Below are 27,224 nucleotides of genomic sequence, written 5' to 3' on the forward strand. Positions count from 1 at the left end.
GTCCAGAGAGGGCAGAGCCAGACTCCCTGACTGACAGGCTTGGTGCTGTCTTTTAGTTATAAGTGAAGCAGGGAACATTAGTCTTATCCTCCCAGAGTATTCAAAGCAATCGATGGGCTAGCTCAAATGTCTTTCTATTATCATGCTATCTAGGGTGGGGATGCTTGTGAGATGTCAGAAAAGTAGTGTCAGGGCTTGAATGAGAGACTTCCAAGGAAAAAGCAGGGTGCTATCAGAAGTCACATTGGTGACTCAGCAATTGACATTGTTCTCTCAGTCTTTGCAGAACGAATTCCGCTGCCTGTTAGATTGCACTGAGCTGCTTGAAATACAGTAGTTTGCATGAGTAATAAACTGGGCTTCTACATTTGGTCTTTAAAGATGCCATGAGTTTTTCAGCAAGAGCTGGAGTGTTCTCTCCAAGTCATGGCTAAATTCTAATTTGGATAATTGCAATCTGCTCTGCTAACTCCTCCCCCCGGCAGACTTAACTTTAGGAGAACAGAAAGAATATCACCTAAATTATTGTTTTATGTTTGTATGATGCATGTATGATTAAATAGTTGCTTTATTCTGCCCAAGCATTGGATGCATTTCATTGCTGGGAGAAATTAATCCTGTTTTTAAATATGTTTAGGGACAAAAGTTTCTATATATAATGTAAGATACTGATGTGGGGAAGAGATTAAGAGATCATGAATTTATTAAGTCCTATTTGCAATGGATGAAATACTCCTAGCTGAAGAGACTATCTGCTACTCAGGAATTCAATGGGGAATTAAACTAATGCAAAACGTAAGTAGTGAATTTAAATAACACCCCTTTTTAGGGGGGTTTACAGTAATAACTGTTTCTAGGACAGGCAGAGGTTTCCTTAAAATACAAGAACTTTTGAATAGAGATCTTTTTAGGTTGCAAATGTATTTGGAAAGAAGTTTAAAATACAGTCAGTGTAGCTGGAAAAAATGCTTGAATGAAAAGCAATTGTGCTAAGTTCTCAACCAGATAGCTGTTTGTTGGTGTTCTCCAAGGTAGCTCTGAAAGCTTGAAGTTGCACTTAGTCATCTAATATCCCTGTTCAAGAATTAGAATAGGCTATTGTATCCTGTGTCTGTCCCAACTCATTTCTCTCCCAATTGGGAAATCTCCCACTCTTGGAGATCAAAACGTTCACCCTCTTGTTTTTCTAGCCTTTAGTTTCTGGTGGTGGATGATGAGGTGGGGTTGAATAGTATGATTGGATTTCCCAGTTTTTGCTCCCAGTCATCCCAACTCTTCTGTCTTTTAAGCAGTAGAATTCTTTTGCTACCTGGAGCTCCAATCACAATGGTCAGAGCAGCCCATGGAATCATGCTGCTCTAACTCAAGTTTAATTGATAAGCCTGTGAGAGTGTGACCTATAAACCCCTTTGGGCTTCACTTTTGTGATTTAGTCTTTTCCCCACCACTTCACATTGTTTGCCATGTCAAACAACACACACTAGGTATCCTACAGCAGTCGATTAGGGTCAAATTCTCAAGTGGAATACCAAACACAATACATCACCTGAAAGATTGAAATGGCAGGGCTTAATATATCATGAAAAGAAAAGGAGTACTTGTGGCAGCTTAGAGACTAACAAATTTATTTGAGCATTTGTTAGTCTCTAAGGTGCCACAAGTACTCCTTTTCTTTTTGCGAATACAGACTAACACGGCTGCTACTCTGAAACCTGTTAATATACCATGCTGTCTTACGTAGGCACCTTTATAAAACCCACTAGATTTGCTTTAAGATAGAGCTAGGTTTCTTTAAGAGTAATAATACTTTGCAATTATATGCCAACTTTCATTTTACTTTAAATAAAACCTCATGTCATCTTTGTAAGGTATATAAGTTGTATTCTTCCCATTTTACAGAGCAGTAAACTGAGTGACTCAGACAATGTCACACCACAAATCAATGGCAGAGCGAGGGAAAGAACCCAGCAGTCCTCACTCCCAGTTCTTTAATCGTTACATTAGACCTCCAGCTTTTTCCTGCATCTGGTTGCTGACTAATATATTGATGGTCTAATAAAGACCCATAAAGTGAGCCCTTCAGCTTGATGGCCATGGTGAATTAAGGCCTGAATTGCATCCTGCTGCCCTCTAGGCAGCTAAAATGCCAGAGCAATTTTCGCTTCAATTAAGTGACAACAAAATCCTGTTAGTACCTCTCACTAATCCCTTTTTACTGCTGTACGAATGTTACCAAGCAGTCCTTTAGCTCTAAATCAGGCCCAGCACACAGGATGTTGCCACTGGTTTCTCATCCTATATTTAACATAACCTTGATTACACAGAGATCTACAAGTGGGTAGGGTCTGATAAGCAGTTCAAGTTCTCTGCATAGAAATAGCACCAAAATAGTTTGTGTTGTTTCTAATTGCAACGGATGAGCAGCCTGGCTTATTAATCCTCCCCTATCAGCAGTACATAACTTGTCTGCACCAGAATAGCCCTGATCTCAGCAATCCTGCATTCAGCTTTGGGGTTGTGTTTTTGACGTATTTGGAAAAGGCAAGCTCCTATAGCAGGCCCAAAGGGATTTCCACCCCACTGAGCTGGCTTTATATGGCTGAGACAACACAGAACCCAAGGAGGTTTGTGTCCCTTCATAAAAATACACCAGTGCAGCAGGGTGTATTATTCTGGTGAACTTTACACTGCATTAGCAAGCAACAGCAGTGTGTGCTCTTTGGCACAGTGTCACAGAACGGGCATGGTAGTGGCTGCAGTAAGGCTAGCTGGCTGTCACACTGCCTCACCTCTAGGAGTGAGCGAGTAGTTCAGTCTCTCTAATCATTCAGTCTTTGGCCAGTCAGGTTGTGACGATGTGGACATCTGTCCACTAGGAACTAGACTGAGTCCCTCAATGCTATTTTGTGAAACTATGCAAAATGATAGGGGGGCAAATTCTGAGAAATAATTATTTTGTTGGCTTGAGATGCCCCTGGGAATGGGCAGGGGGCCGGGGGGGGTGGGGTGGGGTGTGCTGTTCAAAACTTTTGTGAAGTAGCAGCTTATATGAAGGGAATAATTTAGTACCGTTAATGGGTGAAGCTCTCAACCCTTCCCCCCACAGTGACTTAGGAACCTAAGTCCTGTTTATCAAAGACAAGCCTGGATACACAAAAGGGATGAGGTGCCTATATTCCTGTTTGGGGACCACTGTGATCCACAAAACTCCTGCTGAACCTGCGGGCACGTAAACTCACTCGGTGCTGAAGGTTTTCTTTTGCAATCGAAGTTCTTTATGTGCCCAAGTTCCTGCTTCTAAGCAAGTGCACTGCAGCCCTCACTCTAGGCCCCTGGACACCTGTCTCCTGCCTGAGGAGTGTGACTCATGAATCAGAGGAAGGTAAGTATTGGGCTGCCTAAGTCGTGTGTTGGACCTGATCTGGTAGGTATGCTCAGAGGGCACCTACCACATCAGGCTCCTCATGCAAGTTCACACAGACGAGCAGGACAGGACCCCTTAATAACTTTTAGCCCTCAGGTTAGGATACTTACTGGGAGAGACACCCCTCCCTCCCCCCCCCCACCACACACACACACACAGACAAGGGGAAGAAGGGATTTGAACAGGGATCTGCCACCTCAGGTGACCACTCTAACCATTGGAGTGAGGGACCCCTGCCTGAGAATATCCCATAGTCTCTCCTGTTGTACTCTGGATAAATAATTAGTCATTTAAGCAGGGGGACTGGGTGAGAGAGAGCAAGCCCACAAGCCTGAGAATGACTCTATTACGGGGTGGGTAGGGCACTCCCCTGAGAGATGGTGGATACCTGTTCAAATCCCTTCTCCCCCTCAGGCAGATGGGGGACTCGAATTGGGGTCTCCCACATCCTAGGTGAGTGACCTAATCCCAGGGAGAGAAGTTATGAGAGAAGTCTGCTGCCACTACTGGCAGCCCTCCTCGTGGGCTTCTGTTAAAATGGTGCAGGCACCTAATGCAAAGAGAGAGTTTGCAGCTGAGAATCCCCAGGCTTTCCTTGAATCCCAGACTTAGGCCCCTGTGTCTGAGACAGGGGCAGGGTTCACAAGGCACACCTCTGGCCAGTAACTCCCATTGGCTAGCCTAGGCAACTTTCTGTCTAGCATGCTGGTTTTTGTGAATCACTGTAAGGCTCCTCTCCCCATTCGCTGTATAAGAGCTCAGTCTCCTAACTCGGGCTTTGTGAATCAGTGATTTTTCTAGGCACCTGAAAGTTAGGCCTTGTGATGCTCACCGCCTGACCTTAATCAATAGGACTTCATCGACTAAGTCAGGCCTTTTTGAAAACATTACCCAATATGATAAGAATCCTTTTAGTGCTTAGGGCTTTTTGCACTGAGATCTTGAAGCAATTAAAAAAGTAGGAGATATTAGCCCCCTAGTAAAGATGAGGAAACTGAGGCACAGAGCCCAAATGATGTACCCAAGTCCATATAGTGCTATTATAAATTCCCAGAGGATATATAATGTTACTGTATATTCTGAGTTAGTTGAAAGAGGATAGTTAATCAAATATAAGGATAACTCTGGGAGGAAAAGAATAGATAAATGATACCACTATCCTGGCTTCTGAATGGCTAAATAAGAGTTTGGATACAATAACATCCATTGACTGTGGCCTGGAGTGGGTTAATTCCTCCTGAGGACTTGGAATATTTTTTCCTTCTCTATTTTCTTCATATTATGTACACCGCTCCTGTTCACCTCAAAATCAGAAGGGTCAGACAGCAAAAGCTATAGCATGGCTTCTATACAGCCATAGCACGGCTAAACAGCTGTGCACCCTCATCCAGCCCCAGCAGTTTTGTGTGCTCTGGGCCCAATTTATCACAGTCCTTTGCTCCAGCTAGGGTTCCTCCCCTTCCTGGCTTACCCCCAACCCCATTTTGTGAAAAGAGCCACTTTTGTTTAACATAAAAAGATTTAATTCTCTGCCCCTGCACACATGTAAGTATCCCATCCTGAGCTGAATGCCCTTCACAGGGCTGGCTATGGCTGCAATATCTAGCCCAGATCCTCAATCACATAAATCATTGGAATAAAACATCAGCTTCCTTTTCTTACCATCTTTGTCTTTATGTGATGAAAATCATAAATTTTTTACAAGGAAATCCAGAAATCATTACTGCAATGTAGCACTGAAAAGGTCTAGTATGGGAAAATCCGATTAAGGGACCTCTGGAACCTCATCAAATTGAGACGTGAATATTTGTAAAGCGTTTTCCTCTTCTTAGCCACTCGTATGCCACTTCAAGGCTACTGAACACTTTCAGCAGAACTCGAGGCATATGGCCCACTGATTACATTCTACCTACTTAAAATTCCTCTTGCTCTTTCAATTGGATATGGTATTCTCCTTCACTTCCTATCTTATACAATGATTGTGTTTGGTATGCGTTGTTAAACAGCTGCTATGTTCTACTCCAGAGGTGGCTGAATTGCTTCCTATATATTAGGGCTGTCAAGTGATTAAAAAAATTAATCGCAATTAATTGCACTGTTAAGCAATAATAGAATACCATTTATTTAAATATTTTTGGATGTTTTCTACATTTTCAAATATATTGATTTCAATTACAACACAGAATACAAAGTGTACAGTGCTCACTTTATATTTATTTTTTATGACAAGTGTTTTCACTGTAAAAAAACAAAAGAAATAGTATTTTTCAATTCACCTAATACAAGTACCGTAATGCAATCTTTTTATCATGAAAGTTGAACTTACAAATATAGAATTATGTACAAAAACACTTCAATCAAAAATAAAACAATCTAAAATTTTTTAGATCTTGAAAGTCCACTCAGTCCTACTTCTTGTTCAGCCAGTTGCTCAAACAAGTTTTTTCTACATTTGCTGCCCGCTTCTTGTTTACAGTGTCACCTGAAAGTGAGTTAATCGCATGAGTTAACTGCGATTAATCAACAGCCCTACTACATATACTTGTCATGAAGTACTTTGGCAAGAAAGGTGCTATATAAAGGTAAGATACTATAAAGGCTTTGTGCAAGTAGTGTTTAATGGCCATTGGCATTTCTGAGCCTAGTACCAGAAGTGGCCATCTTGCTGAAAAATGATAGTCAGTGTATCTCTCTTGCCAGTTTGTGGGCTTCAAAGAAGGCCCTCTCAAAGAGAGCAACACAAACTGCAACTGCAACTGAGACTGCCTGCAAACCTGTGCTTGAACAAGAGAGACAGCCTGTGGGGTCTGGATGAGGAACCTGACTGGTATACCTGGGTGACACACGCCAGGCCCTCAAGAGCTGATACGTGGCTGGGCCACATGCACTGAGTCTGGCAGGGACTGTGGAAACACAGAGAAAGCTGGCTGCAGGCCGTCAAGTTAGAGAAGCCAGAGGAGAAACAACCTCCAAGATTGTTCTCTGCAGCAGCAGGAGGCAGAAAATTTGTCTTTTCCTGTCAGAAGGCCTGAGACTGACTAAGCACCAGCACCTCCACTATGGAGAGACCAAGCCCTAATATTATGCTGCACTCATGAGGACTGAAAGCTAGCTGAGCCTGGTAGGCCTTCCCTGAGCAGAAGCCAGAAGATGAACAGGGTTTGAAGCCACCACAGACTCCATGCAGCCAAAAGCAGGAGCGGTCCGCCTCCCAGCAAAGGATACTAGCTCTTCACATCAAGCTAAAGTGAGGAAACTGAGGGCTTTCTCATTATTATAGGTGGGGCTGGTAGTGCTGCCTGCTATTAAGGCTGCCTGACATTTCCCTGTTTTCAGTTGCTTATAACTTTGCCTAATTGTAACTATTTGGCAGGACAGCTTGCGTGCTCTAATGATCCCCAGAGTCTGTGTCAGCGAGGGCTTTTTGTTCCTGGTAGGTTCAACCATGCCAGATTGGTCTGTTAGGGAGAAGCCAGACAAAACAGACACCCTGGTCCTCCAGGTTGGGGGTTAGGCACAGGGCTAACAACGCTGTCCCGTAAAAAACAAAATCTTATGGGAACAGCGACGGAAAAAACTACCATTACTGTGGGTGATGGCCTTCAGGAGTTAATGACCCGTATGGCTGCCAGAGGTGAAAGCCAAAATGAAGCCACTGGCTTGAAGACTGACATGCTCAACACCAAGACAAAAAACAAACTTGGTTTTTGGAATGTACGGACAATGTACGAAGCAGGGAAGCTAGCTCAGGTCACAGCGGAGAGGAGCCGCTACAGCTTACACATCCTGGGTGTCAGCGAGAGCAGATGGATGGGATCAGGAAGATTAACAGCAGCCTCAGGAGAAACTTTGCTCTTTTCTGGATGGGATGATGGACAACACCATGAGCGTGTTACCATCCTTTTTGAAGAAGGGAGTGGAGCATTCCCTGCTTGAATGGAAATCCATCAGCACCAGACTTATGAGAGCCAGACTGAAAGGGAAACAAAATATCATCCTGATTCAGTGTTATGCTCCAACAAATGACAGCGATGAAAAAATAAAGGACAAATTCTACCTTACACTACAGGCAGAGTTAGAGAAAGTGACCTAACTATCATCATTGGAGACCTGAATGCCGAGGTCAGTAACGCAACACAAACAATGACAGAGCAATGGAAATACATGGGTGTGGCACTATGAATGAAAACGGAGAAAGGCTTGTTGATTTCTGTAATATGACTGACCTAGTCATCGGCAGAACCCTATTTGAACATCGTGAAATTCACAAGCTGAAATGGTGTTCTCCAAATGGCAGAGATAAGAACTAGATTGACCATATCATGATCAATGGCAAATGGCAACGGTCACTGACAGATGTGAAAGTGAGAAGGAGTGCAGATGTTAGCAGCAACCACCACCTTGTGATAGCCTCCCTGAAGCTAAAATTGAGAAGTGTGGGTCCACCAAACAAGGGACATAGACGTTATGATATTGACAAGCTAAAGTCCCTTGAAATACAGAGAGCCTTCATTCTGCAGTTAAATAACAGGTTTCAAGCACTTGCAGATCTTGATGAAGAGGAGGGGAATGCAGACAAGGAGATCAACAAGAAGTGGGACAAAGTAACAACAATTTATAAACAGAGCAGTGACACCTGTCTAGGCTACAGGCAGAAGACAAGGAAGGAGTGGATTATACCCAGCATATGGAACGCCATAGAAACCAGATGAGCCCTGAAGAAAAGTTTTAGACACAAAATCCCAGAATCTAAAGGACAAATACTGCTCGTGATATAGCAAGGCAAGGTCAAATGCCTTGTGAGAGTGGACAAATGGCATTATACTGATAACCTGGCAAGATAAGCAGAGGATGTAGCTGCTTATGGTGAGCAAGGAATCTACAAAATGAAGCCACTTATCAGTGGTAAACGGCAGGCACCAACAAACACTCTCATCAGGAACAAACAAGGACACCTACTAACACTAAAAAAGAAATGCACTGGACAGAGCATTTCAAAGAATTGCTGAACAGGGAGTCACCTAAAGAGGAAGCAAACATCCAGGAGGCAGAAGAAGATCTTGATATCAGCACAGACACCCCAACTAAGGAAGAGATCATTCAAGCCATTAAATCCTTAAAAAAATGGGAAAGCTCCTGGCAAGGATAACTTGAATGCAGAATTGTTGAAGGTAAATCCTAAATTAGCAGCATCTATCCTGGCCCCTCTATTACATCAGTCCGGAAAAGGGGAAAAAGTGCCAATGGATGGACCAATGGGGTTATAGTAAAGATTCCAAAGAAAGGAACTCTGTGATTTGTAATAACTGGTGTGGTATCGCACTTTTATCTGTGCCAAGCAAAATACTGTGTAAGATCATAGTCCAGCATATATCAGAGACAGTTGATAGCATTCTCAGGAAAGAGCAAGCTGGTTTTTCGGAAAGGGCATGGATGCACAGATCAGATCTTCACTCTACAAAACATAATAGAACAGTGCTTAGAATGGCAATGACTACTCTACATAAATTTCATAGACTTTTGAGAAGGCTTTTGATAGCATTCACAGGACCAACCTATGGCGCACTCTGAGGGCATATGGAATTTCTTTCCTTATAATCGACATCATCAAAAAGCTTCTATTTCAACTTTATATGCAGTGTTGATCACAGTGAGCTCAGTTTTGAAGTCAAAACAGGAGTACATCAGGGGTGTGTCATGTCTGCAATCCTCTTCAACATTGCCATTGACCGGGTAATGCAGCGTGCAACAGAAGACATGCCAAGAGGCATTAAATGGACACTCTTCTCATCCCTTGAAGACCTGGACTTTGCAGATGATGTCGCTCTCCTATCACATATCCTCAAAGAAAAGGAGGGCTTGTGGCACCTTAGAGCTGTAGCTCACGAAAGCTTATGCTCAAATACATTTGTTACTCTAAGGTGCCACAAGTCCTCCTTTTCTTTTTGCGGATACAGACTAACACTGCTGCTACTCTGAAACCTATCACATATCCAACACCATATACAAGAAAAAACAACTCAATGCATTCACAACAAATTGGACTGAAAATCAACCACAATAAGACAGATATTGAGGGGAGATATGATTGCTCTCTATAAATATATCAGAGGGATAAATACCAGAGAGGGAGAGGAATTATTTAAACTCAGTACCAATGTGGACACAAGAACAAATAGATATAAACTGGCCACTAGGAAATTTAGATTAGAAATTAGACGAAGGTTTCTAACCATCAGAGGAGTGAAGTTTTGGAATAGCCTTCCGAGGGAAGTAGTGGGGGCAAAAGATCTATTTTGCTTTAAGATTAAACTCGATAAGTTTATGGAGGAGATGGTATGATGGGATAACATGGTTTTGGTAATTAAATATTCATGGTAAATAGGCCCAATGGCCTGTGATGGGTTTTAGATGGGGTAAGATCCAAGTTACCCGGGAAAGAATTTTCTGTAGTATCTGGCTGATGAATCTTGCCCATATGCTCAGGGTTTAGCTGATCGCCATATTTGGGGTCGGGAAGGAATTTTCCTCCAGGGCAGATTGGAAGGCCCTGGAGGTTTTTCGCCTTCCTCTGTAGCATGGGGCACGGGTCACTTGCTGGAGGATTCTCTGCTCCTTGAGGTCTTTAAACTACAATTTGAGGACTTCAATAGCACAGATATAGGTGTGAGGTTTTTTGTAGGAGTGGTGGGTGAAATTCTGTGGCCTGCGTTGTGCAGGAGGTCAGACTAGATGATCATAATGGTCCCTTCTGACCTAAATATCTATGAATCTATGAGATATCATGACCTTTATTTCCTCACCATCACAAGTACGGATAGAGGATTATGTTCTCACCAATGTCGCAACATTCACATACTTGGGTAGCACCATCAGCCAGGATGGTGGAACAAGCCAGGATATCCAGAACAAAGTCAGTAAAGCCAGGAACACCTTCAGGAGCTTAAATACAGTCTGGAAATCATCAAAGTACAACACCAAAACCAAACTCAAGATTTATCAGAGCTGTGTACTTTCAAAACTACTTTATAGTGCAGAATGCTGGGGAATGAGAAAGTATGACATGTCCAAACTGTCCTCATTCCATACAGCCTGCCTCAGAAAAATCCTCCATATCTTTTGGCCCAGAACAATCTCAAACCAAGATCTATTCACACAGTGCAGCCAAGAGGATCTGAGCACCATTATTGCCAGGAGGCGTTGGAGATGGATCGGTCATGTGCTTCAGATAGAAACTGATTCCGTCACCAGAGTAGCAATTAGATGGACACCTGAAGGCAAGCGAAAACAAGGCTGCCCAAAAACAACATGGTGAAGAGCTGTGGAAGCCGAGCTGAAAAACCTGGGGCGTAGCTGGGGAACCATTGAAAGACTTGCCAGAAACAGACAGGATGGAGGAGCTTCATCACTGCCCTAAATGCCAGAGGCGTAATGGGAACATGATGATGATGATGATGATGATTGATGACTAGCACCTCCTGCAGTTTTGTGTATCTAGCCCTTCGTTTCCTTTTACTCTATTTTTAAAAAGGGTTAAAATGTCTGGAAATAAAATATTTCATCTTGGGTCAAACAAAATGAATTTTTTGTTGACTTTTTCAATTTTGCTGTAAAAGACGTGGTTTGTCAAGTTGAACTGTTCCCCCACGCCCAGCCCCTGAACTGCCAGCGAACCGAAAAATGAGTTATTTGCCCATCTCTCTGTGTGGAATTTAGAAGGGCTGTGTGACCTCCATTGAGGTTTTTGTGTGACATCCCCCCCACCCCATCATGTGGTAAGCACAGAGCTGGAGTGAATCTGGCATCCTTGTTTAATCTATTGATGGTACAGGGAAGGCATGTGGTAACACCTTTTGGTACTGGCAAGTAACGGAGGAATCAAAAAAGTGTCCCTGCTGGGACTCCCCAGGGATGAGAAGTCGTACATTAAACATGTTAGAGGTACGACTATAAGCCACATCAAATATTCAAGAGCAGGAGCCTTTTGTATTTGGGGGATACATGAATAATTTAATGTACTGCTGAGAGTTATGAAAGGAATTCATTGTCACTAATAAATAAAACAGAGCCCCTGTGAACTGGAGGGTGGCTGACGCTCCTCCAAGTGAATCGGTAAATTCATTCCCTTCAAAAATTATACAGGAAAACAGGCTCCAGTCCAAGGTGGTCTTATACCAACATCACTGTGTAGAAGTGCGGAGAAGATAGTGGGTTTTTTTTGTTTTGTTTTAAGGGTCTAATTTTAGAAGTAGTCTTTAATTGTGTGGGTACAAGTGATAAATGCAGATGTTTAGTGACCTCATTCCACCTGCAACTCTGACTGTTACATGCCTAATAAATATCCCTTGTGTCCGTGTATATTTGTGCCTTAAAATTGTGGGAGCACAAAGGGAATCTAGGTTGAGATGTTCTCAAAATCAGATCCTAAGATTATAACACTAGATTAGGTTCTGTTTGTTGACAATACTCTGATGTATTTATTTTATGGATGAAGGGCCTGTGACATTGCACTCCATAATGCTTTATGGAACTATGCTTATGAGTGTAATTATGAGATAACTGGAATAGGTTATATGGCATATCTAGCATAAAACATATCTTTGCAAAGGTTATGATCCACTGAATATATTCATCCTATTTGTATGCATGTATCATTTTTATACCTGAAGTTATGAGGGTTGGCTCTATGCTTGTATTTAAAATGTTTGCTGTAGGAAGCACATAAGGCAAATTTGGTCAATCTAGTGTGAAGGGGTTATTCAGGTAATTGGGAGTACTTAACTAGCAATGGACTTTGGGAGACGTCAATCCACATTTGAGCTTTCCTGGGAACGTTTAAACTAACATGTAAACAAAGGCGTCGGCCTGCAAAAAACTGAATCATTCATAGACATGTGACTTGCCCAGATGGCTACAGACTCCATCTTGTTGCTGTAATTTTGCACAGGAGAACAAAGGGGTTTCTGCCCACAAGAGAGCGGACATAAAAGGCCCTGGAAACCCCTCCATTTTATCTTCAGCTGGCTCAGAAAATAGCTTCTCCACCTGAAAGAAACTGAAACAAAGGACAGTAACTATGGGGGTGTGATTGCTGGACCCAGACTAGGAAGGAGTCTAGTCTGTGAAAGAAGCTTATTGGAATATCTCTGAGGGTGAGATTTACCTGCATTTAGTTTCCTACTGTATTAGGCTTAGACTTGTGTGTTTTTGTTTTATTTTGCTTCTGTCTGTTATTATTTGGAACCACTGAAATCCTACTTTTTATACTTAACAACAAAATCACTTTTTGCTTATTAATTAACTCAGAGCAAATAATTAATACCTGGGGGAGCAAACAGCTGTGCATATCTCTCTGCCAGCGATATAGAGGGCAAACAATTTGAGTTTATGCTGTATAAGCATTATACAGAGTAAAATGGATTTATTTGGCGTTTGGATCCTATTGGGAACTGGGTATCTGGGTGCTAGAGACAGGAGAAGTTTTTGAGCCGTTTTCTGTTAAGTCTGCTGCTTTTGGGGGATGTGGTTCAGATCTTGGTCTGTGTTTGTAGCAGGTTAGCATGTCTGGCTCAACAAGGCAGGGTACTGAAGTCCCATCAGGCCAGGGAAAATGGGCTCAGAGGTAATCTCAGCACATCAGGTGGCAGTCCCAAGGGGGTCTCTGTGACCCAACCCATCTACAGGGCCTTCCAAAGGATTGACTTTGGATAAACTTCAGGGTGCTTATCTAAGTACTCACTGACTCTCTTGAGTCTGCAGAGATGGGATGGAAGTCTATAGAACCAACTTTCTAGGGAGATCTTCTAACAAAATGCTCTATCCTATGAGTACAATCTCTTGCTCTCTATATCCGCACTTACTTTTTGGATCCCTGCTGGGACTATGGCATGCAGAGGCATCCAAACTGAAAGAATAATGGAAACATTTCCAAACATCACAAACATTCTGCTGAGATTTGCTTCTAGAGCTGAGAGAAGGCTTGACAGGCAATGCAGTCTAATGGCTTAATGGCAGGTCCGAGAAAGAGGATTTCTAAATCCTAATCCTGCCTTTGAGTGAATCCTAATATGTCCTTGAGCAAGTCATTTAGTGTTGGATTGAAACCTTGCAATCCAGCCCAGGTAAACAGTGCATAGCTGACCAGTCCCAGGAGCAGGGCTGGGACAAAACTGATCCTCGGAGCACTACTCTGTGGCAGCACAGGTACATACTCCCTTCCCCGGGGAAGTAAACTGCTCCAGCCCTTTTCCTGGTGCAGGCTAGTTTCCCCTTTGTGCCAGCTCACTTTTGCTGTCCAGTGTATTGTGGGAGCAGACCCAAAGCTCTGCCTATCTATACAGGAGGAAGAATAGCAGTCCTGCAGTGGCTGCTGCCCCCATGCAGGGTCTGGCATTGCAGAAAGCCTGTATAAGGGGGCTCCTTGTGTCTCTAGGCTTCCCTTCATAGGCATGCAGCCAGGCTCACAACTGAGGCCTTAACCTCTTTGCCTCAATTTCCCCATCTTTTAAATCAGGGTGGGAAGCTACCCTACTGCCCAAGGTCTCAGTGTGCTCAACGTATTAACACTGGTAAAGTGTGCTGGGATCCTCGCATGGGGAGGCAAAACATAAGGAGAAAATGCTCTTATTGTACTGCTTATACTGTAAACTCTTTGGGACAGGGACTGCATCTGACTGCAATGGGTGTGAACAGCACCTAACACTGAGTGTGCTAGCAGAATACACAAATAATAATTTATATTTGAGAGCTAATGAATGGTTGCAATGCACTTGGACTATGGACCTTGCTGGATACAATCTGCAAACCAATGAATGTTTGCATACATCACGATGCAATGTCAAAGTTCATTAATTGTTGAGTGTTATCACTGGGCTAGAGGAATGGGTATGTTTGCTCCAAAATTGATGCCATGATCTGACCCATTATTATTTTATTAAGTTTGCATTGGCTCGTCTTTTAACTGAGCAAGCCCATTAATCCATAACTAAGAACAACATCCCAGAAATGCACCATTGATCCAGAGCTTTCTAAGAGAGACTATTTGTGTTGCTAACAAACACTTGTCCAAAGCTCAGAGTACCTCATGCCTTTTATCGTTTACAACACTTAGAAAGCACATCTTTTTCAGGGTAAGTTAGTTTCCTTTTAACTTCACAAGAATAGGACTCTGTGACCCTGATGTCTTTATTGCATATAAATTACTGGATTTATTTGGGGTAAGTCGGATATCAAAGCACAGCAGAGAGATGGTCAAAGCATTCGCCAGAGATGGTGATGAGTGGCTTAATGAAAGGAAGCCTGATGTTTAAAAGGAAAGTATAGTCAAGAATATTATGAAAGGAAGGAGGAGGTGAGTGAAGGTTGGAATGTGTGTGGTGAAAGGGTGTAAACCATAAGTGCTGGTGCAGATCTGCAATATCATTTCTGAAAATTAGCTGGTGGTGTATTACAAACAGAAAACTGGTCCATAGGTGTGATGCAACTGAGCCTGCAGAGAAGCTTGCCATATGTGGATAGCTGACCAAGGAGCAAGCAAAGTCTGCCATAAGAGATTTTTAGTATCCTTATAACTCAGACACACCTTTTATTTGCTAATTCACCATTTTTCTATCTCTGATCTTCTACTCCACCTCGAGGGGAGAAAGAGACTGTTCATGCTCCTTCAATAAATCCTTGGAAGAGATTATTAACATTTTATGTGCTACCCTGTGCAGTCAGGGAATCAAGCGTAGTGTCAGGATCTAGTATGCTCCTTGTTGACAGAAAGACCCTGTATCTTTTTATTGGCTTGCTTGTTCCCAAGCTAACTAAAACAGCCTATAATATGTAGCGTCACCAAACAGGATCTCCTTGTGTCCTGGCCTGGAAAAAGCAATCGGAATGAATTACTGATTACACTACTCAGCCTTTGATAGATGGGTACTTGCCTTTCTTCTTTCCTGGAACTAATTTAGCCTGGGCATAAACTGATGCCATTCCCCTGGCAGTCAGTGGAAGTGGTGTCCTATATGCAAAGACTCTGTCCACAGGTCTGCATGCATTTAAATATTTATAGTATGTATGAGATGAATGAACAAAGGTTCAGTGACTATTGTTCATTTGAAAGAAGTAATTCATATATGTATGAGAAACACATTAATGAATTACTTTTTTCAAATGAACAGCAGTCATTGAACTTTCATTCATCTCTCATTCTTACTCTCATTGGAAAGCTAGTAGCATTCATATAGCACTGTCACCTGGCTAAATTTGATTTTAAAATAACCTACCGTCTAATCCTTCCTTTTTAATGGGAACATTTTAAATTGAAGCTGATCAACATTTAATGGGCTTGTATGTGTGCTTGTGATAACTTATAACAAAAACTCATCATTCCTGGATCGATTCTACACTAGAATATATTCAAATTGGCTTTAAGATTGTATTGGCGAAAGGACAGCTGAATGAAGCTAGCTCACAGGAATGCAGGGAGCTACCTGTCTCGGGAAAAGAACTTTGTTCGCACAGTGCTTAGTGTAAAATGAGACTGTAGACCTGGTTTTCTAATACTTAAATCCCTCAATTCTTGACAGAAAACACCACCACAAAGGAGGCCATATAATCCTGTTCAGAGGAATCCGTAGAAGTGTGGCCATGGATTGTGGCAGAAGCCAAACTGCAGGGGAATGAGGAGGGAGTTACTGGGAAGGCAAAACAGTGGGAGTAGGCAGCACAATACCTGGTATTCAGGAGATTTCTTCTCCTATATGTATTGTATTTCCATCCTGCCTAGCTCTCTGCTCCATTTTTCACAATATTTTTATATTGGATTGTTCTGTCTTCTCTTTTATTCCTAAATTATTATTACTTATTTGATGACAGTAGTACGTACACACTCCACTGAGAAAGGGGCCCTATTGTGCTAGGAACTGTACAAACACACAGTAAGAGAAAATTCCCAGCCTGAAGAGTTATTAATCTAAATACACATGGCAGACAATGGGTAGAAAAAAAAAAGAAAGGATTAGCTCTGCTTTACAGAAGGGGAACTGGAAGGCATCAGTTCTGTGAACACTTGTGCACAGGCTTAATTTTACTACCACGAGAACTCCTATTAAAATTCCCAGCCCCTCTGTTGTCACCAGGATTAAAATGTTGTAAAAATATGAAAACTGGACACAACTAAGGTAATAAATGATGTAAGTGTACCAGTAAAATAATTATACTAAAGAATTCTAAGGGCTGGGCCGTGCACTCGAGGAAAGTTAATACTCACTTTAAAGGATAACTGATTGAGGCTAGAGGATGAGCCCCACCCTGCACTCCCCCCTGCACTTGCAGTTCCTGTCTTTTTTGCGTCGACTGTCGTTATCCTGGCTCAGTGTGGAGAGGAGGCCCTAGGGGTGGGAGGAGGGGATGGAGAGTCGCACCCTGCAGTCTCACCTCATCTCACCCTGCAGAGGCAGTTCTTGTCCCATGGGGCTGGACCTGGCTCTTGCCACTCGTGAATTCAGAGAAGCCCACAACAGCATTACATGATATGTGTATCTGTGTGCAGGCACAACTACTTCCCCCAGTGACACCCCATCCCCTTCCTTCACCTTGGTGCCACTGGTTACTGAGCTTCATCTGCTGAGTAGGGCATAGTTGTGGGCAGCAGAAAAGCTCAGAAAATGCAGATAGATTGGGGATCGGGGAGTTTGAACCACATCTAGCCTTAGCCACCTACCACCCCTGGTGTGCACCTGTTGCAGAGCATCCATAAAGTCCACAATGGGAAATCACCAGAAAGAAAAATTCTTGAGGTTTGAACAAGAGGTTTTAGGTGTGTCTCTTAACGACACTCAGTCTTTAAAATTCTTGAGATGCTTGAGAAATTTCTGGTGAACAAAAGTTATTAAACTTCTGATTATTAAGAGTTCTGTTACCATTTGTACTATAATAGCTCTGTTGGAGCGGGAAAATGGGTTAGCCACTGGATAAAAATTGAAATCTAAGAAGTGAGATCTATAAAATTGTGGTTCAGACATTAGATAATTTGGTTTCAGTATTAAGTTACTTAGCCAAATTCAAATGATAAATGTGATTGATTTTAGTAAGGATTTATAATGAAATGGAGAGCCACCTTCTTAGAATTTATATCAGGATTAATTACATTTATATTAATTTGATGAATTAACTCTAATCCAATATTGAGACTAACTTGAGAGTTGATTTGTTTTGATTTTGTCATTGTTTTATTATTAGATTAGTTTAATATTATTAACAATAGCTTAACTTTGGTGATATGTTTACTTCATTTTATTTTAGTTAAGGAGTCTTATTAAAACGTATAACATAGAAACAGGCAATGGGTCATATTTCCTTCCATAAGCAATGTGGGTCCAGAACCACTGAATGCCTGCGGGAGATACCAGCCAGTCAACCCAAAAGCCTGACCAGATCTGCCAAATAAGTTTGTAATTCTCATGTAATGATAAAAGTTAGAAGATACATTGTAAAGTTAAGCACATTCATAAGTAAATACAGCCTACGTGACTTGATCCACTTCACAAATAAAGTTGTTGGCTGAGGTGGAACCTGACCCTAGATGTTTTGCGTCCTAGGCTGGTTCTTTAACCACAAGGCTAACTTTCCTCCAGGAGGCTAGCCTCTGTGGACTGTGAATCCAAGGATGTTCAGATTCCAGTCTGGCTCTCAAACCCACAGTGGATGAGTAGGCTCAAAATGAGTTTGTCTTTATACAACTCCCCAAAACAGAGGAGCCCAAAATTTGTGGCCATTTTTTAATAACGTGGCTCATAACTTTGATTGTTAAATAGGACATTAGCTACCCAGCTTGCTAGTTGACCAATTTTATTTCAAGCTCATTCAATAATCCTTTTAAAGTGAATGTCCTTGATTTCAGGTGAGGGACTATATAATTAGGTGTAATTATTTTATTGATACACTTAATAAATTGTGCCCAGATTTAATATATTTACTACATAAAAATCCTCGTACCAACATGGGTATTTGAAGTTATTCATTGAAAATTTCTGTTCACTTCTCTGGCAGAAAAAAGTAAATCTATTTCCTTGCCTCCAAGCCACTTTGACCTGAGGTTAATTCCTGAAGCAAGATGTTCCTGTGAACTCTTTTTTTCATAGGCATCACAATCTTTTCTATTTAAGCACTAATATGGTTAGCAAGATTGCAAATTAATGCTGAGGCTTCTGGTGACTAGAGGGCTCTGTGGAAAGGTAATATGATAAATCTAGCTCACTCACATAGGTCCCTGGTTCAAATCAAGTCCAGATAGGCAGTGTCCAAACGTTGTTGATATCTGACAGTTGTTCAGTGGCCTGTGTGAAATGAGTTTGTCTTAGTTCTTTGGAGCCAGATTTCAATATCAATAAAACACTGCCATAGACTTGATCCTACAATCTTTACTTAAGGAAAAACTACTTTCAATAAAGTCAGTGGGAGTTAAGGTGTGAAGGATCAAGCTCCCTGGTTCTCTAATTCAATGCCTCAGTTGTTGCTAGTCTCTCAGGGAGCAGAATTGAATGGGTGTGGAGATTGAGCTATCATTTCATCTTTTAATAGTAATTTAGTGCCACTGTCAAACTGGAGAAGAAGCTTCGCCAGCTCAATTACCATCTCTCTGTGGCCATTTATTGTATAAATTATTTAATAGTGTTAAAGAAACAAACAGATTGGATCCAATGCCAGTCAAATTCTATGGCATTGGAACTGCCTTTTATAATAGAAATTCCTGTTCTGTTCAGAGTTGGATAGTGTTTTACAATGGTTTAAAATCTGTGAGGAAAGATACTTTGAGTGGAACAAGTGTCACAATCAGTGGCCCTCTAGGCAATATCATGCCATACCTGTCTCCATGTCAGTAAGTCAAACTTCTTAGTCATTAAAACTTGGAGCATAGTCTGAGGTGGTTTTTGTCCCCAAGACCTCTAATCATTCCTACTACATAAATCAACGTGCTAACACCATTGTTACTTATAGTGAAATAAGTGGGGGGTGGGTGGGTGGGGGGGGGGAAGAAGCCCCAGCTTGGTGAAATCTTGTTTCACAATAATAGGAAGAGCCAACACTGAAGGTTAACAAAAACCCAATGTCACCATGAGTGCTTGACCATTGTAATCTGATATCCGCACAGTAACTTTTTAGACAGCCCTTATTTAAAACCCAAATGGTCCAAAGAATGGGGAGGCCCTGATCTGGTTCCTGAACTGTATTCACACTGAGAGTTCTGCATTCCCTGAGTTTATCTTAGGACACCTATGTTTATAGTTTGACCGAGCTAATCTTCCAGTTATGTCCAGCATGCAAAGGACGCTTTGCAACAGAGGTGAGTGCCTCTTAGTTTGACTCTTCCAATCCCTCCAACTTGGAGGAGAAACGTTACTGATAAAATAAGAGTAGTAGTATCGCACCAGCATTCTCTCCCTTATTCTATATTGTACATCTCACGACTCTTCCCCATGCTAAACTGGAATTGAGCTCAGTGGGGTCCTCTCGTCTTTCTGCTTCTGCCATGCCCACTTCCGGGACTAATTTCAATAGATAATAATTAGGGACAATGGTGTTCATGTTCATCCACCCATATACATCACTAGCTATATGACAAGGAGGGATTTGGTTATTTACATGGAGCTGCGGTTCCTGCCTTCTCCATGTTTGTCAGCCTGTCAGCATTAGAAGCTGGTCGTGCTTAGCACTATTGTGCATTTATTGACATCTAGCCGTTCGTGATAAACATGCAAACATGACGTGAACTTGGAATAAAACTCAAATTAAACATGGACTAATATTAATAAAATACCAGATGTGAAATAAAACTAAGTTGCCAGTGACTGATGTTTTGTCATAAACTGCCACATGTCAAAATCAAATCAAGTTTTGTTGAACTAGTTGTAATAAGATTAAAATATTGCAAATAAAACTTATAAAAAAAAAAGTAGTGTGATTTATAGAACAGCTAGAATGAATCAAACCCTGCAGCAACTGTTAAAATTAGCCAAAGTACTAGCCCTGGAGAACAGTGCTATCTTACAGATATTTCATGTCAGTGCATTGCCTAAGATGTACAAAAGTGACTAGAACTTGGGGATCTCTATCTTACATCCTTTAAAGGAGCCCAATTTTCAGAAAGTGCTGAGCACCCACCCTCCGAAGGTACCTCAGATTGGGCTTTCAAAATCACTAGTTGACTTTGAACAACCTTATCTATTGGCTTGAGGTAGATGAAGCTGTGAGAGCTGATTATGTTTCTGTAAGCTCCTCTATCTATAAGTCACTATAAAGCTATAAAAAGAGGCAATTTGGCCCCTGATGCAACTTCATGCTAGAATCTCTCCCATCTAATAGATGTTTGCCTGCGTCTGGTCCTGTTTCCTGGCCCAGCCAGATTGGTTCCCACCATAAAACCAATCTGTATCCCAAAGATGCAGATCCTACTCACTGTTCTAACACAGTGGAGAACATTCACTTTGGAGACCCACTGTGAACCCTATGCCATGCAGATGTGAGGGAAGTAAAGAGCTCCTGCTCTTTTACTCAAGAGGCAGCAAAGCCATACCCCTCAGAACTTTTCCAGACTATGACTACATGTTGCTTCTCAAACCCAGGCTTTCTCCATTCAACCCTAGGATGCAGCACCTTTATCTGAGAGGAATTCTATTTCCCAGGGATGTTCATTTGTGTCCAAGACACCTAGAAGATAATGAGGTGATAAGTAAGAGTCAGCATGGATTTGTCAAGAACAAACTGTGTCAAACCAACCTGATAGCTTTCTTTGACAGGGTAACAAGCCTTTTGGATGGGGGGAAGTGGTAGATATGGTATATCTTGATGTTAGTAAGGCTTTTGATACTGTCTCTCATGACCTTCTCATAAACAAACTAGGGAAATACAACTTAGATGGAGCTACTATAAGGTGGATATATAACTGGTTGGAAAATCATTCCCAGAGAGTAGCTATCAGTGGTTCACAGTCATGCTGGAAGGGCATAATGTGTGGGGTCCCACAGGGATCGGTTCTGGGTCCGGTTCTGTTCAATATCTTCATCAATGATTTAGATAATGGCATAGAGAGTACACTTATAAAGTTTGCGGATGATACCAAGCTGGGATGGGTTTCAAGTGCTTTGGAGGATAGGATTAAAATTCAAAATGATCGGGACAAACTAGAGAAATGGTCTGAAGTAAATAGGATGCAATTCAACAAGGACAAATGCAATGTATTCCACTTAGGAAGGAACAATCAGTTGCACACATACAAAATGGGAAATGACTGCCTAGGAAGGAGTATTGCGGAAAGGAATCTGAGGGTTATAGTGGATCACAAGCTAAATATGAGTCAACAATGTAACAATGTTGCAAAAAAAGCAAACATCATCCTGGGATGTATTAGCAGGAACATTGTAAGCAAGACATGAGAAGTAATTCTTCCACTCTAATTCGCGCTAATTTAGGCCTCAACTGGAGTATTGTATCCAGTTCTGGGCACCACATTTCAGGAAATATGTGGACAAATTGGAGAAGTCCAGAGAAGAGCAACAAAAAAGATTAAAGGTCTAGGAAACATGACCTATGAGGGAAGATTGAAAAAATTGCGTTTGTTTAGTCTGGAGAAGAGGATACTGAAAGGGGCCGTGATAACAGTTTTCAAGTACGTAAAAGATTGTTACAAGGAGGAGGGAGAAAAATTGTTCTTCTTAACCTCTGAGGATAGGACAAGAAGCAATGGGCTTAAACTGCAGCAAGGGCAGTTTAGGTTGGACATTAGGAAAAACTTCCTAACTGTCAGAGTGGTTAAGCACTGGAATACATTGCCTAGGGATGTTGTGGAATCTCCAGCATTGGGGATTTTTAAGAGAAGGTTGGACAAACACCTTGGCCCGCGCCGTTTCCCGCAGCCCCCATTGGCCTGGAGCGGCAAACCGCTGCCAGTGGAAGCTGTGATCTGCCGAACCTGCGGACGCGGCAGGTAAACAAACCGGTCTGCCCCGCCGGGGGCTTTCCCTGAACAAGCGGCGGACCGGCTTGGAGAATCACTGGTCTAGATAATAATTAGTCCTGCCTTGAGTGCAGGGGACTGGATTAGATGACCTCTTGAGGTCCCTTCCGGTTCTATGATTCTATGAAAATGGGCCCAGTTGGGCCACAAGAACAACAAGCTGAACCTAGGATCAAAAACATGAGCATCCTGGATCCACAAAGGGAGTTAGGCAGTGCAATCCCTTGAAAATTACTGGCTTCCACAAAGTCTGAGTTAGCTGCCTAAGCTTCCTATATAATGAATGGAGAGAGAGGGGCACCCGAGAATGCCAGCACACTAAATGGCCCTAAACTAGCCAAGGGGAGACACTGATGAGAGGGGTGTGCACTAAGCCCCTCTCCTCTCAGGGAGTTTGGTGCCTATCTCTGCTTGTGATCCACAACCAGAAACCCCACTTCTGGAGTTAGGCAGCTTAGCTGCCTTAGCCATTTCCTGTGAGAGTATCTTAGGCCTAACACCATATAAAATAGTAGGGAGTCAAAAGAAAGAGGTGGCATAATCTTTAGCCCACTGGGTAGGGTACTCACCTGGGATGTGAAAGATCTTGCTTTAATTCCCCCCTGGGCCTGATAAGGAAAAGGGATATGAACAAGGGCTGTGCAGCTCTCAAGAGCACACCCCAACCACCAGATGATGGGTGTCTCTCAATCTCTTACTGTAGCCATTCCACTTAAATTAAATAATTACATATTAATTAAGCCAAAGACAGAGCAAGAATCACTTTATAGTCCAGGAGTTGGGACATGTACCTGGGAGGTGAGAGAGCCCTTTTCAAATGTATTCTCCTCAAACACAGGGGGGAATTGAACCTGGGTCTCCCACATCCCAGCTGACTGCTCTACCAATTAGGCTAAAGATAAGAGAGAGGCCTTAGTCTTTCCCCCTCCACCACCTATTTTGTGAGGTGTGAGGTGCTTAGCGCACACCTATTGGATCCTGCTCTGTGAGGATGATAGGCAGAGGAACACCTATCTTCTGGTTTGAGGAGCTTGCTGGGCCTTAGGCAGGAGATAGGCATCCAGACACCTGCCTGAGGCAGCAGTGCATATATCCAGGGGCAGAAAGTTGAGCATGTAGGTGACTTTTACAGCAACCATTTAGACACAGAGTGGGTACATGTGCCTATAGCCTTAGCAGCAGCCGAGTATATGTTTTGTGGATTGCAGGGTTCCTAAAGCTGGACTTTGCATGTGGCTCTGACCCAACATCCTTCTTTCAAGAATTTCACCCACTGACCTCATTCTAGTTTTCTCATTCTCTCTTTCCCAGATGCTTTATGGCACCCTAGCAGCTAAGAATTTCAGACTGAAGGTCCTGGAAGCGGCACCATTACCTTCCCAAGCCTACCTGCAAAAGTAAGTTTCTGTTCTTTATTCTAGTAGAGATAGGGCAGAAGCCCATGTAATGCTAATATACTGGTTAACTTTTTACCTCCATTCTATGAGAGGGCAACTCCCGATCAGACACTTGTTCCTGGTAGCAACTTAGTGCCGCTGCTGGCTTATGGAAAATGCTGTCATAACCTCTGTTTCAGTGACACAATTATATTGCATGAAAAAGTATGTATATAGTGTATGGGAAATTAATAAGCATTCAGTAGAAACTGCTGCCCTATACAGGGCCTGTCGGAACTTAACATAAGCAATTGCTACTCTAAAGTGAGGATGGACAGCCTGAGGCAGATGTTCCAACCAGAACAAGTTCCATGTCCTGCGGGGGGAGGGGTTGCCACCATAGCAACATTTCAGTGACCCACTGCTGGTAGCTGTGATACCAGAGCGCTTGGAACTGGAGCAGTGTCAGAGTGTAGACACTTACTTCCAGGATGAGGCTTATGGAGGAGGCCTTGAATATAAAAAATAAAGGACAGGTGATAGCTTCTTCAGAAACATAATAGGGCCCTGATTGTAATTATAAGGTGGATTCTGACCCACACTTGTTGTCAAAAACTATAACGTGTCATGCTTTCAGGTGTTTAGGGTTAAGGCTCATTGGCAATTAGCCTCTGTTCTGAAAAGCACAGGAAACTGGAATCAGTGCCTATTGAGATTCGAAAGCTTAAATACCCCCTTTAGACATGCTCTGGAAATGTTTCCTCTCTGTGCAGCCAAATTATCTAATACCAAAACCACTGTAAACATAAGTGAACAGGAATGCTGGCTCCTACAAGAGGCTGTTTTCAAGGACGGCTAGCAGAATAATTCTGAAATAGACACTTAACCCCCGCACTCCCCACCCGCCCCCCCAAAAAGCAGCTATCTGGGATTCTCTGAGGATCCTGACCGAGCAAAGAGTTCGCTTTTAATGGGCCCTGCACTAGAAAAGTAGATGCTCTGCTCCTGCTGTTCCTGGGTCAAGCCACCAGCCTCCTCCACAGTGCTGCTCCATGAGGCACTTAGGAGCTGAGGAGTGGAACTTCACTCCCTGAGCCATATATGCTCTTGGCCTTTGCTAGCTCCTACTAATACCTGGCTTCCCTTCGTCCCTACTCCACTCAATTCCCCTTGGCTGCCCTCAAATCCCCTATAGCCCCTGCTTCCCCTAAACCTGAGTGGACCACTAGTTCCTCCTAAATCCCTCTATTCTACTGCCAACTTGCTGCCTCAGACCCCGCTGCCTCACCTCCCCATCACTGAAATCCCACCCTACTTTTCTTCCCAATGTGCCTCACCTCAACCAAGGCCTTTGTTACCCTAACCACAGCCTTACCTACTCTCACTGTAGTCCTCCTACTGCCCGCTCTCTGCCCAAGCCCTACTGTTGTCTCCCTTTGGGACTGTGCTTTGTAAGTGTAACCTTAGCTGGTCATTTCCATAGTATTATGGGGAAGATTTTTCAACAGCACTCAGTCTGGGCCTAACTGTGCTGCCACACTGCAGTCAATGATAAAATTCTCATTGACTTCAAGTTAAGCGAATGCTGAGTGCATTTTAAAATTCCACCACTAGTCTTTTCTGTTTTTTCAGTGGCATGTTGAATGCTCTGCTTTGTTTGGAATTACAGGTAACAACAGTAATTGCTATTTTAAAAAGATTCTTGCATGACACAACCTTTCCATTACATGGTAGTGTCTTTGGGGTGCATGCCCAATGCTCAGTAACTTTGTACTTATCTGAAGTTAACATTAGGTCCTTAAAATATGTTGTTTTATGTATATATACCCATTCTCTCCCCTCGCGCACACACACGCACAAACCCATGAAAGAAACAACATTCCCAGGAGAGGGGGAATAAAAAGACTTAAGAGTAGATAGAGAACCTGAAAGTCAGAAACTACCAAATGAGATCACTTAGATTCCTGAGGCTAATGTGATCTTGGGGAAAAGTTTATTAACCAATAGATTTTCCTTTTCTTATGCATGCATACCTCAGGGATATTGCCAATGGGGTACTCAGAAACACAACCATTGCTCATGAAATGGAAACTTACCAGATCCCTTCATGACTCTGTTGATCTGGAGAGTGTGTGTTTTTACCCATTAAGCCATCACAAGCCTCAGACATACTCAACCAATTCCCCAAATAAGAAAAAAAAAATTTCATAGATTCCAAGGTCACAAGGGACCTCTGTGATCATCTAACCTGAGCTCGTGTATAACACAGGGCATAGAACTTCCCCAAAATAATTCCTAGAGCTGAACTTTTAGAAAAACACTTCATCTAGATCTAAAAATTGTCAGTGGTGGAGAATCCACCACAACACTTGGTAAATTGTTCCTATAGTTAATTACTATCACTGTTGAAAATGTACACCTTATTTCCAGTCTGAATTTTTCTAGCTTCCACTTCCAGTCATTGGGCAGTATTATACCTTTTTCTGATAGATTGAAGAGCCCATTATTAAATATTTGTACCAAGTAGGTAATTACAGACTATAATCAAATCACCCCTTAACTTTCTCTTTGTTAAACTAAATAGATAGATTCAAAGAGTGCTATCGCTGTAAGGCATGTTTTCTAATCCTTTAATCTTTGGCTCTTCTCTGAACCTTCTTGAATTTTGAGGGCCAAAACTGGACAAAGTATTCCACCTGCAGTCATATCAGTACCAAGTACATCGGTAAAATAACCTCTCTATTCCTCCCAAGGAGCACATTAGCCCTTCTGGCCACAGTATCACACTGGGAGCTCATGTTCAGCTGATTATGCACAATGACCCCCAAACCTTTTTCAGAGTCACTGCTTCCCAATTTAAAAGTAAACCTCTCTTTATGAAGACTAAGGGTATGTCTACACTATGAAATTAGGTCAATTTTATAGAAGTCGATTTTTCGGAAGCGATTTTATACAGTCGATTGTGTGTGTCCCCACTAAGCGCATTATGTTGGTGGAGTGCGTCCACAGTATCGTGGCTAGTGTCAACTTTCGGAGTGGTGCACTGTGGGTAGCTATCCCTACAGTTCCCGCAGTCTCCGCTGCCCATTGGAATTCTGGGTTGAGCTCCCAATGCCTGATGGGGCAAAAACATTGTCATGGGTGGTTTTGGGTACATGTCATCATTCGCCTCTCCCTCCTTCCCTCCATGAAAGCAACAGCAGACAATCGTTTTGCAGCTTTTTTCCTCGGTTAACCGTGCAGACGCCATAGCACTGCTAGCCGTCCTCATCAATGGTGTTTTGCTCGCTTCACCACTTCCACTGCAACTCTGCTCTCCTGTGAGCTGGAGGCTTCTACCTCAGGCTGCTCTCCCAGCTGGTAGCACCGTGCGGTCGCATCTACCCCAGCCTACCCCTTGCTCCCATGGCTCATGAAGCCTGGA

The sequence above is a fragment of the Chelonia mydas genome, chromosome 3 (genome assembly GCF_015237465.2).
Source record: "Chelonia mydas isolate rCheMyd1 chromosome 3, rCheMyd1.pri.v2, whole genome shotgun sequence".
Lineage (NCBI taxonomy): Eukaryota > Metazoa > Chordata > Testudines > Cheloniidae > Chelonia > Chelonia mydas.